At 38.0% G+C, this 14747-nt stretch overlaps 1 long non-coding RNA gene across 1 annotated transcript; it reads left to right on the top strand.

Annotated features, from left to right (window-relative positions):
- The first annotated feature begins 48 nt into the window (after positions 1 to 48).
- On the top strand, positions 49 to 12969 carry LOC109521124 (uncharacterized). The gene is made up of 3 exons (XR_002169292.1): positions 49 to 350; positions 8841 to 8867; positions 11798 to 12969. It is a non-coding gene; the product is annotated as an uncharacterized LOC109521124 (long non-coding RNA).
- The last annotated feature ends 1778 nt before the right edge of the window (positions 12970 to 14747 follow it).

The following is a 14747-nucleotide window of genomic DNA, read 5'->3' as shown; positions in this document are numbered from 1 at the left end:
GCTTCACTTTTAAAGATGAACGTGAGCGCTTGGGGGTGGGGTGGGGGGGAATCACTCATGTGATGGATTTCAAAAGATTTGCATTTAGCTGTAAAATCATCATGGCTAACTAAAGAACGCGTGATTTAGTGACATAAATAAAGTGCAGCTGACTGGTGGTCCCGATCCAAAAATTAGGATCGTCCTCATACTCTCTCGTGTGATGCGTTCAAGGCCGGCGGGGAATTTTCATTAGCACCTTGCACTGAAGTCCTTCTCTGTCCTTCCTTGTTGTGGCTCAGCTCTGCGTGCAGACGAAGGCCCACCGCTGCCGTGTATGAAGCTGCGCGTCACCGTGTGCTGCGAGACCGGTGAGTGCGCGCCTCTTTTCATCAGCTCCCCGTCTTCCATCGTCATTTCGCTCCCTGTGAACCGCCTCTCCCTCCTCCCCTCCTTTACCGCCACCTCGGCCTTTCATATTTCTACTATCAGGGCTCTTTTTCATGCAACTGTTGCCCTCATTTCCCCATTACCACTCCGACTGTTTCATTTCCTCATGCCCTTTTTCATCATTTAAATTCAGGGATCCCTCGACTGAGAAGTGATGCGACTTGAGAGTTTTCGGCTGATTGCCTTTGACCTGCAAGCAAAAATGTCAGGCTGCCTATTGCCATTCTGAATTAAACTTTAAAAACATCACAAAGATAATTACGTTGTGTATTTCACCAAACCATATCTTAGGAGAGTTCAGTTGCTTCACACTAACACTTTAACATCCTACATTAAAAAACAATTTCATACTGTAGCTTTGCCTTTAGGAAAGTCCAGTTACCTTAAGGCAAACAAACAACACAAAACACCATAGATATGCCAACAAAACTTGCAAATGAGTTGCAGCCTTAAAAAACATCACAAAGATAATTACGTTGTGTATTTCACCAAACCATATCTTAGGAGAGTTCAGTTGCTTCACACTAACACTTTAACATCCTACATTAAAAAACAATTTCATACTGTAGCTTTGCCTTTAGGAAAGTCCAGTTACCTTAAGGCAAACAAACAACACAAAACACCATAGATATGCCAACAAAACTTGCAAATGAGTTGCAGCCTTAATAACCCTTTAAGCAATTGAGTCAAACACAAATGGTGCAGCAACACAAAGTAGACAGTATAACAATAATCACTGGCATCAATGTATCCTCTGCGTTTAATATTACTGCATCTTACTGAGGCACTTGTGAAACTCGTTGATTGTCATTATCAGTATTAAAAAACTGCACAGCAGAAGGAGCCCAGTGCCAATGGGCATTAATTCATGATACATTCTATTTCATTGTGTTATTAAGTTTTATTAATACAATACTGCCGAGTGCTATTTTTCCAAATTAAAAAAAATGTCATGGGAATACATTCCATCACCCACAAAAGCTAAAAATCCTTGATATTGTCATACGATATAAAATATTTGATTTTATTTTTAATTCATGTGCACTCCTGCATTCTGCATCTTACTGAGGCACTTGTGAAACTCGTTGATTGTCATTATCAGTATTAAAAAACTGCACAGCAGAAGGAGCCCAGTGCCAATGGGCATTAATTCATGATACATTCTATTTCATTGTGTTAAGTTTTATTAATACAATACTGCTGAGTGCTATTTTTCCAAATTAAAAAAAATGTCATGGGAATACATTCCATACACCCACAACAGCTAAAAATCCTTAATATTGTCATACTATATAAAATATTTGATTTTATTTTTAAATCATGTGCCCTCCTGCATCGACTGTCACCGTCATTCCCCTGCTCTCCGTCACGCAGCGTGAAATTCCCAGACGTGATCTAATCCAGAGCCCGCCTGGAGTAATGTTAGTCTTCCAGTCCACTGAGCTGCCCCTTTGCCTGGGTCTTGCTGTGGGAATCCTTGTGCCACTTGTTCGTGTGTGTGTGTGTGTGTGTGTGTGTGTGTGTGTGCGAGACGTCTGTCCCAGTTCCCATCCCAGTGCTATCTGCAGGGGGCTCCTCATCTCAGGCTTGGCCAAGGGCTCTGGGGTCAAAGTTCACAAAATCTGTATTACTCGTAATTAAAGTGGGGGGGAGTAAAGAGGAGGCCTGGAATCGTCTCCTGATGTTTGTCGTGGGTGTTTATTAGTAAAAAAATTAATAACAAATGTTTGTTATATTCATGAACCTGCTCTTTATTCATTAGTATGAACGATGTGTCTTGTGAGCCTGTCGAGACAGAATCAAATGCTCAGTGAAAGGCTCGTGATGATACAAGAGCTCAATATTCAGCCTTTTCTGTGCTTGTAGTTGACCATAAGAGCTGTTTCCATTTTGAATACCTCGTTTACTTGTCATTTTAAAGTACACAAGTACAGTCATAATAAAACCCCCAAAGTGTTAAATGTACATTTCTGACATTAGTTTTGCTTCGCTAAAAAACATTTTTAAATTCATTTAAATTCTGAGGTTTTATTTTAATTTCAATTTATGTCTAATGTATTTTAGGTCTATATTCATTTTTTTTTTTTTTTAATTTTTGCGTCTTTACCTATTAATATTTTCTGAATGCACTCTGACATGGGATCAACTCGTGTCGTGATTCTGATGCTGGATTGGATTTTCTTAGGTGTACATAGTGAAACGTCCATTTAGTTTGCGTCGGATCACACAAACTTGAAGTGATTCTCCCACTTTTCTCCCCCCCGCCCCATCTTGCTCTCATCCTGTGCCTTAACCAAAACTAATCCTGACTAAATTTGCCGCTTCCCATCTCCTTTTCTTTCTCTCTCCTCCGCTCGTCTGTCGTTGCTCAAGTGGCACTAATCCTCCCCTTCCCTCTGTCTCCTGCGCCATCTTCGCCTCTCCTCCATCACGCCTCGTTTTATGATCTCTCGCTAGCCAAGCAAAACTAATCTGGGCGCCGCCTGTCCACGCCGGAGTTCCTACCGACTCCGCCCTCCTTGAGCCACTTCCCTCCCTGTTGGGATGCCGTGCTTGGTCCGTGCCGTGCTGTGTGGCGATGGAGAGAATATTCAGTAGTACGACACGAAAGAGAGAGGAGTGTGAAAGACGGATGAGTGGGGGGCAAGGAGAGTTGGAGGGTCTCTTGATGTTCATTAGGTGGTGTGGTAATAATGTTCCCAGCTCAAATTCTCCCTCCTGGCTCCTTCCTTGTTGGGTGTGTGTGTGTGTGTCTCACCTAGTAACACTCTCACTTGTCCTCCAACTCCCCTGAAACTATTTTTTTTTTCTTCTTCTTTTTTTCTGCCCCCCTGATTAACAGACAATTCCATGCAGGGATGCTCTGTTGTGGGCAATCATCTCTCGCTCTCTTTCTTACACACACACCGACACACTTGCTGGTTTGAAGGGCAGCCACGGTGACATTGCTCCAAGGTCACTCAGCAGTCTCTATTCTCTCCAGTGCTCACGCCTGTGTGTTTATGGACTTAATTTAACCCCAAAACACACAACAGAGTGGACACGATTGATGCAGGAGGCTCTTAATGACGTACGTGGGCGTGTGAAGCGATGTTAATTGCCGCCATCCTCTAGCGCTGAATACTCGTGATGTGTATTTAAAGGAGTAGGTCTAAATCCTGACCAGTTAAAGTTTGGACACAGCTACTGATTCAAAAGAATGAGAAAGGATAACGAAAATTGTTACATATCATAAAAAGCAAAATAACCCGTAAAATGGTTAGGGTTGTGGTTAAATGTTTTTTTTACGTTTAAAATCAACATCATGCATGGTTTTGAAGATTGGGCTTTTTCAAATTATTTGTAATGAGTTTTTACTGTTTATTTTGTACTACCTTTTCAAATTGTGTCAAACATGTTTTGGTTTAGTTTTGATTATTTCTAGTTTGTTTTTTGTTTTTTTTATATATATGGAGTATTTGTCAACTGCAAAATAAAAAAAAATAAGTCATAAATATTATGTAATGGAGTAAACTGCAATTCTCAAATGTCTGACCCTCCTTCTTCCGTAGCCACGGATGTACAGTAATATCAAAATAATTGTATTTAAAATGAACCCCAAAAACTCATGACAACGCTGAAAACAAAGGACAATTTCACTATAATCATATTTACTTTTTGCTGTTTTCTGAAGCTGAGCCATGATCGGTTGTTACCTGAGCAACTGTGATGTCATTTTCAGTCGACAGCATGTGTCAAAATGGCCGCCCCCTTAGATGGACAAAAAAAAAAAACAGGTGTGTTTTACCGCTTAATTCATATTCCACGAACGCAATATCAATCAAAATGCCGTGTTCAGGCTGCATAGAACTTAACATCGTCAAGAAAGTTTTGGCGTTGACTTAAAAAAAAAAAATACAACTGCAAAGCCTTTCAAATGAGAGGTGAAAGTCCATTTGCCTGGATCCAACATTCGCAACTTACCACCATCTGGACGACTGAGAATCTCCACAGAAAGTCCATTTTGAGCAACATGTTCCCTTTTATCTCGCGCGGCTCCCTGACTGGAGTTCTGATTGACTTTATTTCATGCATCTGCTTGTTTTGATCGCATTAGCAGAATCTATTCACATCCACTATGACGCCTTTTGCCACGACATGTCGGGATTGTCACTTGTGGTGTAAATGCAGCCTTTCGGTAGAGTTTCTGGTGAGATTTTGTCTTTTTTTTTTTTTCTTTCCCCTCCCCACATCACGACTGGTACGAATTAAGTCAGAGAAGGCACTTGAGCTAGCGTTGCATCAGCCAACGAGCCGCCCAATAGACAGCGCACTTTTTCCTCCCCACTCACCTTCTTCTTTCGCCGTGAACTTCTCCCCTAAAAACTGCTCCCGTTTTGTTTCGCCGCCTTCCTGCTGCGAGAAGCCATTAAGGAGCGACTTCCCTTTTGCTCTAATTGATTCCTTTTCTCTTTCGCAATCTCCTCCCTTCTTTTCTTGTCATTCTCCCGCCGTGAGCCCCGTCTTTTTCACTTTGCACAGCCTTTTTTTGGGGGGGAGACGGCGGTGGGAATGTCTTACATTGCTGCCTTCCTTTCACCCCACCAAATAAAACCGCCCTCTTCTTATCATGGCCGAATACCTTTGAACCCTCTGAACTGGAAACACACACACACACACACACACACACACACACACACAAACACAAATGTACCAACCCAGCTTTGCCGAATCTCCAAAACCCAACACTGAAACGCAAGCAGCTTTTTTTTTCGTATTAAATTTGTCGAGTTCTTAAGATTTTGTTTGATTTTTTTTTTTTTTTAATACAGCGCTAAGCATGGTGGGTTAGCATTAGCTGCCACGTTTGTAAAATGGCGGCGTACTCTGAGCTGGAAATGGGGGAACAGTGCAGCATCGTGCTTTTACGCACGCACACACACACACACACACACACACACACACACACACACACACACACACACACACACACACACACGTGCACATTTAGACACGGTTGTGCTGCACGTTCCAGACTGCAGTGCGGAAAAAGGAGCAGGGATGCCATCGCCGCCGTCGCCATTTTGTGGTGAGGCTCGCCGCCTCCGCTATTGTGAGCGAGCACTTTTTTTTTTCCACAATTAAAGTCAGGTCAAAACACGCGTGTCACGCACGTGCGTGTAAACACAAGATATTTTTACCAATTGGTTTGCAACGCACGCCTTGTCGTGTCGCACATGTGTAAAAATGCTTTTAGACTGGTAAATGTTTCTTAAAAAATATATTTTTTGGAGAATCTGAATTTATATTTAACCGTGAAGTAGATTTTATTAGCTGTATTCGGCTCTCTGTAACTGCTGCACAGTTTGTAGGGCACTCGTTGAAATACTTTTTATTAAAAAAACCAAAAAGATCCTTTCAGCCTCATTGTTGTGCATCATAATTGTTATTTATATTGTACATTACTTTTTCATCATGATATTATAATTACAAGTATTTTTATTATTGTTCGATAAATATATTTTCAGGATCAATCTGTTTTTATTTTACATTCACTTATTGATACATATATATTTCATACCAATGTTGTGAATGGATTTTATTTTGTTATCCAGCAATTTACTTTAATATTTTGTTTTTTTTTTTAGTGAAATATATCGTTGTTGTAATGTAATCTTCATAAGTCGACTCTTTTTTTAATCTTTGCTTGTTTTATTTTATTTTTTTATTGTTTCCGCCAGATGATTGGCGAAAAGAAATCACGTTTCTACTGCGTTATAGCGAGCTATGTTGTGTCAGTGTTGACGTTTAACTTACGTTTTTCGTAATGTTCATCATTTCAGATTAGTTTTGTGATGTTTTTCTATTAATAACATGACCTTTATTCATTCTCGCTTCCATGTTGGTTATTTCTCTCCCTATGAACATGGTTTTCTTTACAAGAAAAAAAGACCTTTTAATTCGGCTTTTTCACATAACTAGTCGTTACTGTCCGTTCTTTGCACCACAATAAATATAATCAAGTGCGTACAAGAAGTGCGGTTTTCAATAAGATGCTTCAGTCGTGTTTTTCCTTTTTCTTTTTTTTTTTTTAAAATATGATTTATCTCAGACACACACAGCCTCACACACACACAGCGCACCAGGCCAAGTCCCAGCATGCTATTTAATGCCTCGTTAACCCCAAGGTGGCCGTTAGTTGTAGACAATCAGTGGAGTAATTTTGAGCGACAGACGATGCTTGCAGGTTTCTTACACACACACACACACACACACACACACACGCACACGCACACACACACACCTACCTAATACAGACATTGTACGATTAATGAAGAAACACAATGCGTTACTTGGCCTCATCAGCTCAGTCGCCGGGGGCACGGACAGGTGGCACTATTTTGTGGATAAAAACGTCACGGTAGTGCACACTGTCTGTGTGTGTGTGTGTGTGTGTGTGTGTGTGTGTTGTGTGTGTGTGTGTGTGTGTGTGTGTGTGTGTGTGTGTGTGTGTGTGTGTGTGTGTGTGTGTGTCTTTTGTGCTGCTTGAGATCCCACCTTTTTTTGTGTGTGTGTGCATTTGTGTGTTCTTCTTTTTCTATTAATCTATAATGTGTCACAAACCTGTGTTCATGTGTTTTTCCATATGTGTGGCACCACCCTTAACTTTCCAAATTCAAATGTGTGCATCTTTGCATGTTCGTGTGGCAAGCAATGTTAACATCGTCCTTTAAGTATGTGCGTGGGAATGTTCTTGTCTTTCGATTTTTGGATGGAATCACCCTTAAAATCACTTTTATTTATATTGACATACAAAACAAATTACAACACAAAGTGCTTTCCATTTCAAAACACAGATTAAAAAAAAAAAAAAAAAACAATCAAATCATGTCCTATGGACTCTCTGTCTATGTGTTCTTGGCTTTCTGTCTTGAGATAGGACCACACCAGATCCCACCGTTTATTTAAACACTCAATCAAACTTTTAACGATCACATGTTTTTCAGACAAACAAGTACAACACAAAGTGCTTACATGGTTAAGATCAAAGCCCTACCGTTATTATACACGCATACACACGAGCAGTGTTAAGGCTGGGGCCACACAAATATAAAAGGCATGGACACACGAACCCAGCCACACGTAAAACTTTGGGTTGTTATGAGTAGGTCCACACATTTACAGAAAAACAGGTTTACACACAAATATACACAAGCACACACGATTAGGTTATGGTATAATTTTTAGTGTGTGTGTGTGTGTGTGTGTGTGTGTGTGTGTGTGTGTGTGTGTGTGTGTGTGTGTGTTATATGTATATATGTATATATGTGTGTACGTACATATATAGAAAGTGTGTGTGTGTTCTTGTTTTCTGTATTTGTGCTGACCCACTCTTGACTTTTCCACTGTATCTGGCTGTATTTGTCTGGCACAACCTTTGACCTATTAACTCTGTATGCAGCCACCTTTGATATCCCATTTGTGTGTATGTGTGTGTGATTATTATTATTTTTTAAATAATATTTTTTTTTTTTTTTAAATAATAATCATTTTTAAATTACCAACTTTTGCTGGATGTGTTTTTGTTGTTCCCTTCCAACATTTGTGAAGCGCAACCCTTGACACTGAATATGTCATTGTTTTTGTCTTTGTATCTTTGTGTGGCACTACCTTTTACATCCCTGAATTTTGCGGACACTTGTGTTTGTGGGGACATACTGGCTGATCCACACGAGAAAATCTTTCTATGTTTGCATGGCACAACCCTTGATATGCCAAATTTTAATGTGTTTATGGGGACATTTTGTCTGCATGCATTTTCGATGTTCATGTGTCCTCTCAAGCCGACACAAAAATGTTTCAAATGCCTCCTTCCAAACAACAGCATGCTTCCGTAATTTCTTTTTAGCGCCCCCCCTCTCACCCACCCCGCTGACAAAGTGTCGGCTAGACTCTTAACGTCCGATCTCCCGCTCGCCTTCCCAGGTTCCATCTCCTTTTCTCTCCGTCTGACCTTCCAAAACTTCTTTTCTTCCGCCCTCGCTCGCACTTTCAAGCTCTGTCCACTTCTTGGACTTGCTCTGTCATTTTGAATTTTCGCTTGTTTTTTTTTTTTTCCCTCCCTTTTCATTTCCTGTATCCTCTCTGTCTGGATATAATCCCCATCACTGTAACGCTCTCTAATTTCCATAACACTTCTTTTCCTGTTGTTTCTCCTTCCTTTCTTCCCGACCTTTAAGAGAATTTGCTGAGAATGGCTTAAGGTTTTAACAAAAGATAAATGTATCCCTCTGCTCATTTATCTGCCTCTTGCTGTTTTTACTTCTACCAGCTACACTAGAATTATTTGGGGGGGCAGCGTTAAGCATGAAAACATGATGAATCAGCAACTTCTTTCTAAAGTTTTTCTCTTTCCGTTTCCACTCTCACAGCATCCAAGGGCTCCAAACAAACACAAGGTGAGGTTCTTCACCGGTTTTCAGCACTCGTAGAATTGGAAAAAATAATAAGTTGAACTATGTCGTAATGAATAATGAAAAGTTTTGAGAATCGTTATAACATGGAGAGGGAAAATGCATTCATTCATGGGAGCGAAGCCATAATTTTCGAAGGAAAAAATACATACTTGAATGAGAATCTAGTGATATTGCAAGAGAAAACAGAAGTTCATACATTTTAGAAATAATGTAGGCCTATGATAAGGACTAAATGGAAAAAAAACACGAGCAATTATCAAATCTAATATTCAAAGGGAAGAAGAAGAAACTTTTCAAGACATTCAGCATCCAAGGGCTCCAAACAAACACAAGGTGAGGTTCTTCACCGGTTTTCAGCACTCGTAGAATTGGAAAAAATAATAAGTTGAACTATGTCGTAATGAATAATGAAAAGTTTTGAGAATCGTTACAACACGGAGAGGGAAAATGCATTCATTCATGGGAGCGAAGCCATAATTTTCGAAGGAAAAAATACATACTTGAATGAGAATCTAGTGATATTGCAAGAGAAAGCTTTGAAAGAATACCTGCTATTGTAGAATAAAACAGGAAGTCAGAAAACAGAAGTTCATACATTTTAGAAATAATGTAGGCCTATGATAAGGACTAAATGGAGAAAAAAAAAACATGAGCAATCATCAAATCTAATATTCAAGGGGAAAAAAAGAAACTTTTCAAGACATTTCTGATATTTTACAGAATAATCTGAACATTTTGTAGGAAAAGAAATAAACATGCATGAGAATTAATATCATACAATACATCTTTATTTGTATAGCGCTTTCACAAGTTGAGTTGCTTCCAAAAAAAATGCCTAATTTTGACAAAAGGCATATTCCAAGATTTTTTTAAAAAGAAGTATTGACGATTTGAAAAAAAAATACATGACGACAAAATTAGAAAATTTCCAAAGAAATTCACTAAGAAATAATGTAGGCCTATGATAAGGACTAAATGGAGAAAAAAAAAACATGAGCAATCATCAAATCTAATATTCAAGGGGAAAAAAAGAAACTTTTCAAGACATTTCTGATATTTTACAGAATAATCTGAACATTTTGTAGGAAAAGAAATAAACATGCATGAGAATTAATATCATACAATACATCTTTATTTGTATAGCGCTTTCACAAGTTGAGTTGCTTCCAAAAAAAATGCCTAATTTTGACAAAAGGCATATTCCAAGATATTTTTAAAAAGAAGTATTGACAATTTAAAAAAAAAATACATGACGACAAATTAGAACAAACATTCGAAAACTTCCAAAGAAATTCACTCATTTTAGAAAATATTTGTAACATGAGAAAAGAATCTAGTCATGATATCATAAGAAAAAATGAGTAATATTTACAGCAAATAAGCAAAGTAGGAGACGATAACAGAAAAAAAATTTGATAAAATTTTGATTATCACAATTTGTATAGCGCTTTCACAAGTTGAGTTGCTTCCAAAAAAAATGCCTAATTTTGACAAAAGGCATATTCCAAGATATTTTTAAAAAGAAGTATTGACAATTTAAAAAAAAAATACATGACGACAAATTAGAACAAACATTCGAAAACTTCCAAAGAAATTCACTCATTTTAGAAAATATTTGTAACATGAGAAAAGAATCTAGTCATGATATCATAAGAAAAAATGAGTAATATTTACAGCAAATAAGCAAAGTAGGAGACGATAACAGAAAAAAAATTTGATAAAATTTTGATTATCACAAAAAAAATACATACATTGCATTAAGAAATAAATCACATGAGGGAAACTGTTTGCATTTCTGACGGGGAGAAGTCAGATTTTTGCATTTAAAATTACACGAAAAATATGACAAGAAAAATATCTTTTTTGGATGAAAGGGGGGCTGTGTATGTTTATGAAAATAAAGTCAGAATACAGTATTACAATAATAGTCATAATTTTACAACAATGTGAACTAATATGAGACAAATATTTTTGTGATTAGAAAAGAATCTAGTCATGATATCATAAGAAAAAATTAGTAATATTCAAAGCAAATAAGCAAAGTAGGAGAAGATAACAGAAAAAAAAATTAGATAAAATTTTGATTATCACAAAAAAATACATACATTGCATTAAGAAATAAATCACATGAGGGAAAATGTTTGCATTTCTGAGGGGGAGAAGTCAGATTTTTGCATTTAAAATTACACGAAAAATATGACAAGAAAAATATCTTTTTTGGATGAAAGGGGGGCTGTGTATGTTTATGAAAATAAAGTCAGAATACAGTATTACAATAATAGTCATAATTTTACAACAATGTGAACTAATATGAGACAAATATTTTTGTGATTCCCCCTTCAGTAACATTTAATATTTTTCTAACTTGACTTTTTGAAGTACACAAATTTTCTTATAACCTAAAAATAATTCTCTTTTTCTTGAAAAAAAACCTTCATTGTTTTCCTTTCAGTTATCCTTTCTCCTAATATTGCAACTTGATTGTCTTAAGATGACACTTTTCTCGTGATTTTCCAACTTTGTTCCGTTTGCTTGTAACATTAACATTTTCTCACAAAAATAAAACTTTTCATTATAGTCATATTTACACAATATATATATATATATATATATATATATATAATACACACACACAACTTCGGTTCTTGACAGGTGTTCCATTCCTGTGAAAAAGTACGATTTGGTGTTTAAAAAATTTGGTCTTAGTTTACAATTTTTAAATACGTTTATTTTGAACAACATTTTCACTTGAATTAAAATGTTCAATTTGTAATGATTTCGCCTCTCAGGCTCTATTCTGTGCGCCGCGCCTCAAAGTTAACCTTTTTGCAATCTTTGTAAACCAAAACGAATACCTCATTGTGTCACTGTTCCCACTCGAGTGACATTTGTTTTTTTTGTCCCCTTCTCAGCAACATCACCTCTGAGTCGAGGTTGTCCGTCGAGGGCGCCTTGGCTTCGGCTCCTCTTCATCCTCCTCATCCTCCTCACCGTCCTGCTGACCACCTGACCTCCTCGCACCTGTTCCCAGTGAGAGGGGAACATTCGGGCACAGTCGGTGACCCCCCGCCCCCCTCGCCCGTCCATGCAAGGAGACTGCGGAAGACATGTTTGTCATTGCCCACACACAAACATCCAGTTGCACCACACACATTTTCACTCAGGGACTTAGTGTACCCCACTCCCCAATGCTACTAATAATTTCCTCCAGTTCCTGTACGGTACACTGCCTGTCATAATATGACACTGGCAAAGATAGATGAACAAAACACGTGTTTAGTTATGAAATCATTTTCAGACCAATTAAGTGACATTTTTATTCGTTCCTGCGCTATTGCGATGTACCGCCGGCATAGCTGGATGAACAAAAACAAACAAAAAAAAATGAAATGCTTTTATTTGCGGTGAATCATTTTTCAAAACCAATTCAGGAAAATCAGATGAAATAGACGCATTTACAAAGATATTGGTCAGCCTTTGTTGACACTGTACTCATTAATAATTCTAATTTTTTGTGTGCAATTATATTTTGTATCAAAAAAGATGTCAAGCATGTTGATAGGATTAAGTGACAGATGAAATGCATTTCACTGAGCTAACTGCAAAATGTAATCGTTTGTCAAAGTGTCCCAATTTTCTTTTCGGCACTTAAATGAATTTGTTTTCTATAAATTTGTCAATTTGATCAATTAAAAAAAAAGACAGGGGACACATGAGCTATTCGGGAAAAATGAGGCAAGGCTACTGCGCCCCCTATTGGGATCCAACTGGTTGTACTGGAATTGGACTGGGTTGTCCGCCCACCGGATTACAATGGTGGTGTTTCATAATAATAATAATAATGATGATGATAAGAAGAGGTGGATCTTGGACTGCTTTGTCCCGTTTGATCGGGCACACCGCCATGTGCTCCCTCTATGGATCACAGGGCAAACGCAGGCCAAAGGGAATTGTGGGTAAACACAACATTGGGGCTGGTCGTGCTCCACTGAAGCGAACCGCTGCAGATGATGTGCATACACGCTCCTTTCTTTTTTTCATTTTTTTTTTCTTTTTTAGAAACAAGTTCTCTTTTTATTTTTTTTTTGTTTTGTTTTTTGAAGAAAAAAAACTCCCGATCCATTTTGGTTGATATGGTTAATAAGCCCTGCCAACATACCCGTGATGTATTGTTTTAGTGAAAACGTCATAGTTTTCTGTTAATCGTGTTAAAAAAAAAAAAACTAAACAAAAAAAAAAGCGTTTCTTTACGCACCATCAGTGTTTTATATCGTAGATAAGTGATAAATTTGGTTATTTTCGTTTTTCTTATTTTGTTGTACAAATGTGTTGTGTGCCGCAATGTAGTTTTGCAAGCCAAATTAATTGGATGTTTTCATTTTTTGTGATAATTACTTTTTTTTTAATGAAACATATTTGTGATTTTGGTTTGTTAGCTAAAGTGCCATTTGTTAAAATTGTAAATGTGAAATAATAATGATAATATTGCGTGTACAATTGTCAAATTAAATGGAAAAAAAACTTTTTTTAACGTGTATATTGGAATGTTTTATTGCCTTGGGCTTTAATTCTTTTTAATTCTTTTCAATTTTTTTCTATAAACTACATTGTTGGCACTTACCAATGTTGTCGTTTCAAAACACTGTAAATCCCCATTAATGCAATTTTTTTGTCTTTTTTTTGTTTTAATCAAATTTTTGATATAGAACATAATATACAGCTTAATTACCTGTTTCTTTTTGTGTACGTATGCATGTGTGTGTTTCTAATTTCCCTCGGCGTTCACATTTTAGTGAAAAACGTAGCTTCTTCTGTGAAGAGACAACTGCAATCTGAGCCTATTTTTTTTTCTTGTACTATTTTCATTCGCATGTGGCGACTAAATAAAAATTGGAAACGTTGGTGTAAATAATGTGTGGTTAATACCATCTGGCACATATACCTTCTCAGTAGGACACACAAAATCCTCGAAATGAGGATTGTTTGAGGCCCCGAGGTGACCTTGCGGTGTAAAAGGCACTTGTAATGCAAGTAAGCTGCTAAGGTATTGAGCCGAGGGTCTTTTATCCTCGGGCCAGCCCTGGCCTGATAAACCTCGGCTTTCCAATAGACTCCCTTTATTAATGGACCCTCCAGCTTTATTGCCAATAAACAAGTCACTGTATTTATCACGGGACTCCACTCAGGGAGATGTTGTTGTAAATATAAAAGTGAGCCTCCAAATAAGCTGTAAATGCATTTCCATTTATATGGGCTGCAATTTAGACACTCCTGGCCAAAAGGCAGAGAGGCAATTTCCTGGCTAATAGGGCTAATGCTGCTATTTCATGCCTGATGATGGCCTGTGATGACACGTTTGTCACCGCCGTGTCGTCAGCCGTTTTGGATTCTTGACCTTGATGTCCAAAGCACATGTTTTTGTTTCATTTGACATTAGTCACGGACTTGGTGTATTGGAAACAGAAGGCGGGCAAGTGTGTAACTTTATTCGAATGTATTCCAAGTAGACTTTTAAAGTGATGAGTGACAACAGACTACTACATTCACTGTTCTTTGTCTCCAGTTGTAGGGGACGCATCTCACCATTCCCAGCGTGATGTGCACACATTCACGGCTAACAATGAGGCACTCGAAAGCGGCCATGCCTGTAGACTGTCCAAAGGGAAGGTGTGTTTTCAGGGTATTTGCATAGCCAGCCAGCTAGCTGGCTGGCTAGCTCCCCGGCTAGCTAGCTAGCTAGCTGGCTACCTGCATCTCGCATTTGTACTGAATACAGCCTGACAAAAACAAAGTTGCTCAACCAATTAAGGCTCACCTATTTTCTGGGGTTGGTCATTTCACGTTCCCAAGGTGAGCAAAATG

The sequence above is a fragment of the Hippocampus comes genome, unplaced genomic scaffold (genome assembly GCF_001891065.2).
Source record: "Hippocampus comes isolate QL1 unplaced genomic scaffold, H_comes_QL1_v1.1 scaffold315, whole genome shotgun sequence".
NCBI lineage: Eukaryota > Metazoa > Chordata > Actinopteri > Syngnathiformes > Syngnathidae > Hippocampus > Hippocampus comes.
This window is presented reverse-complemented; position numbering and strand designations above follow the sequence as displayed.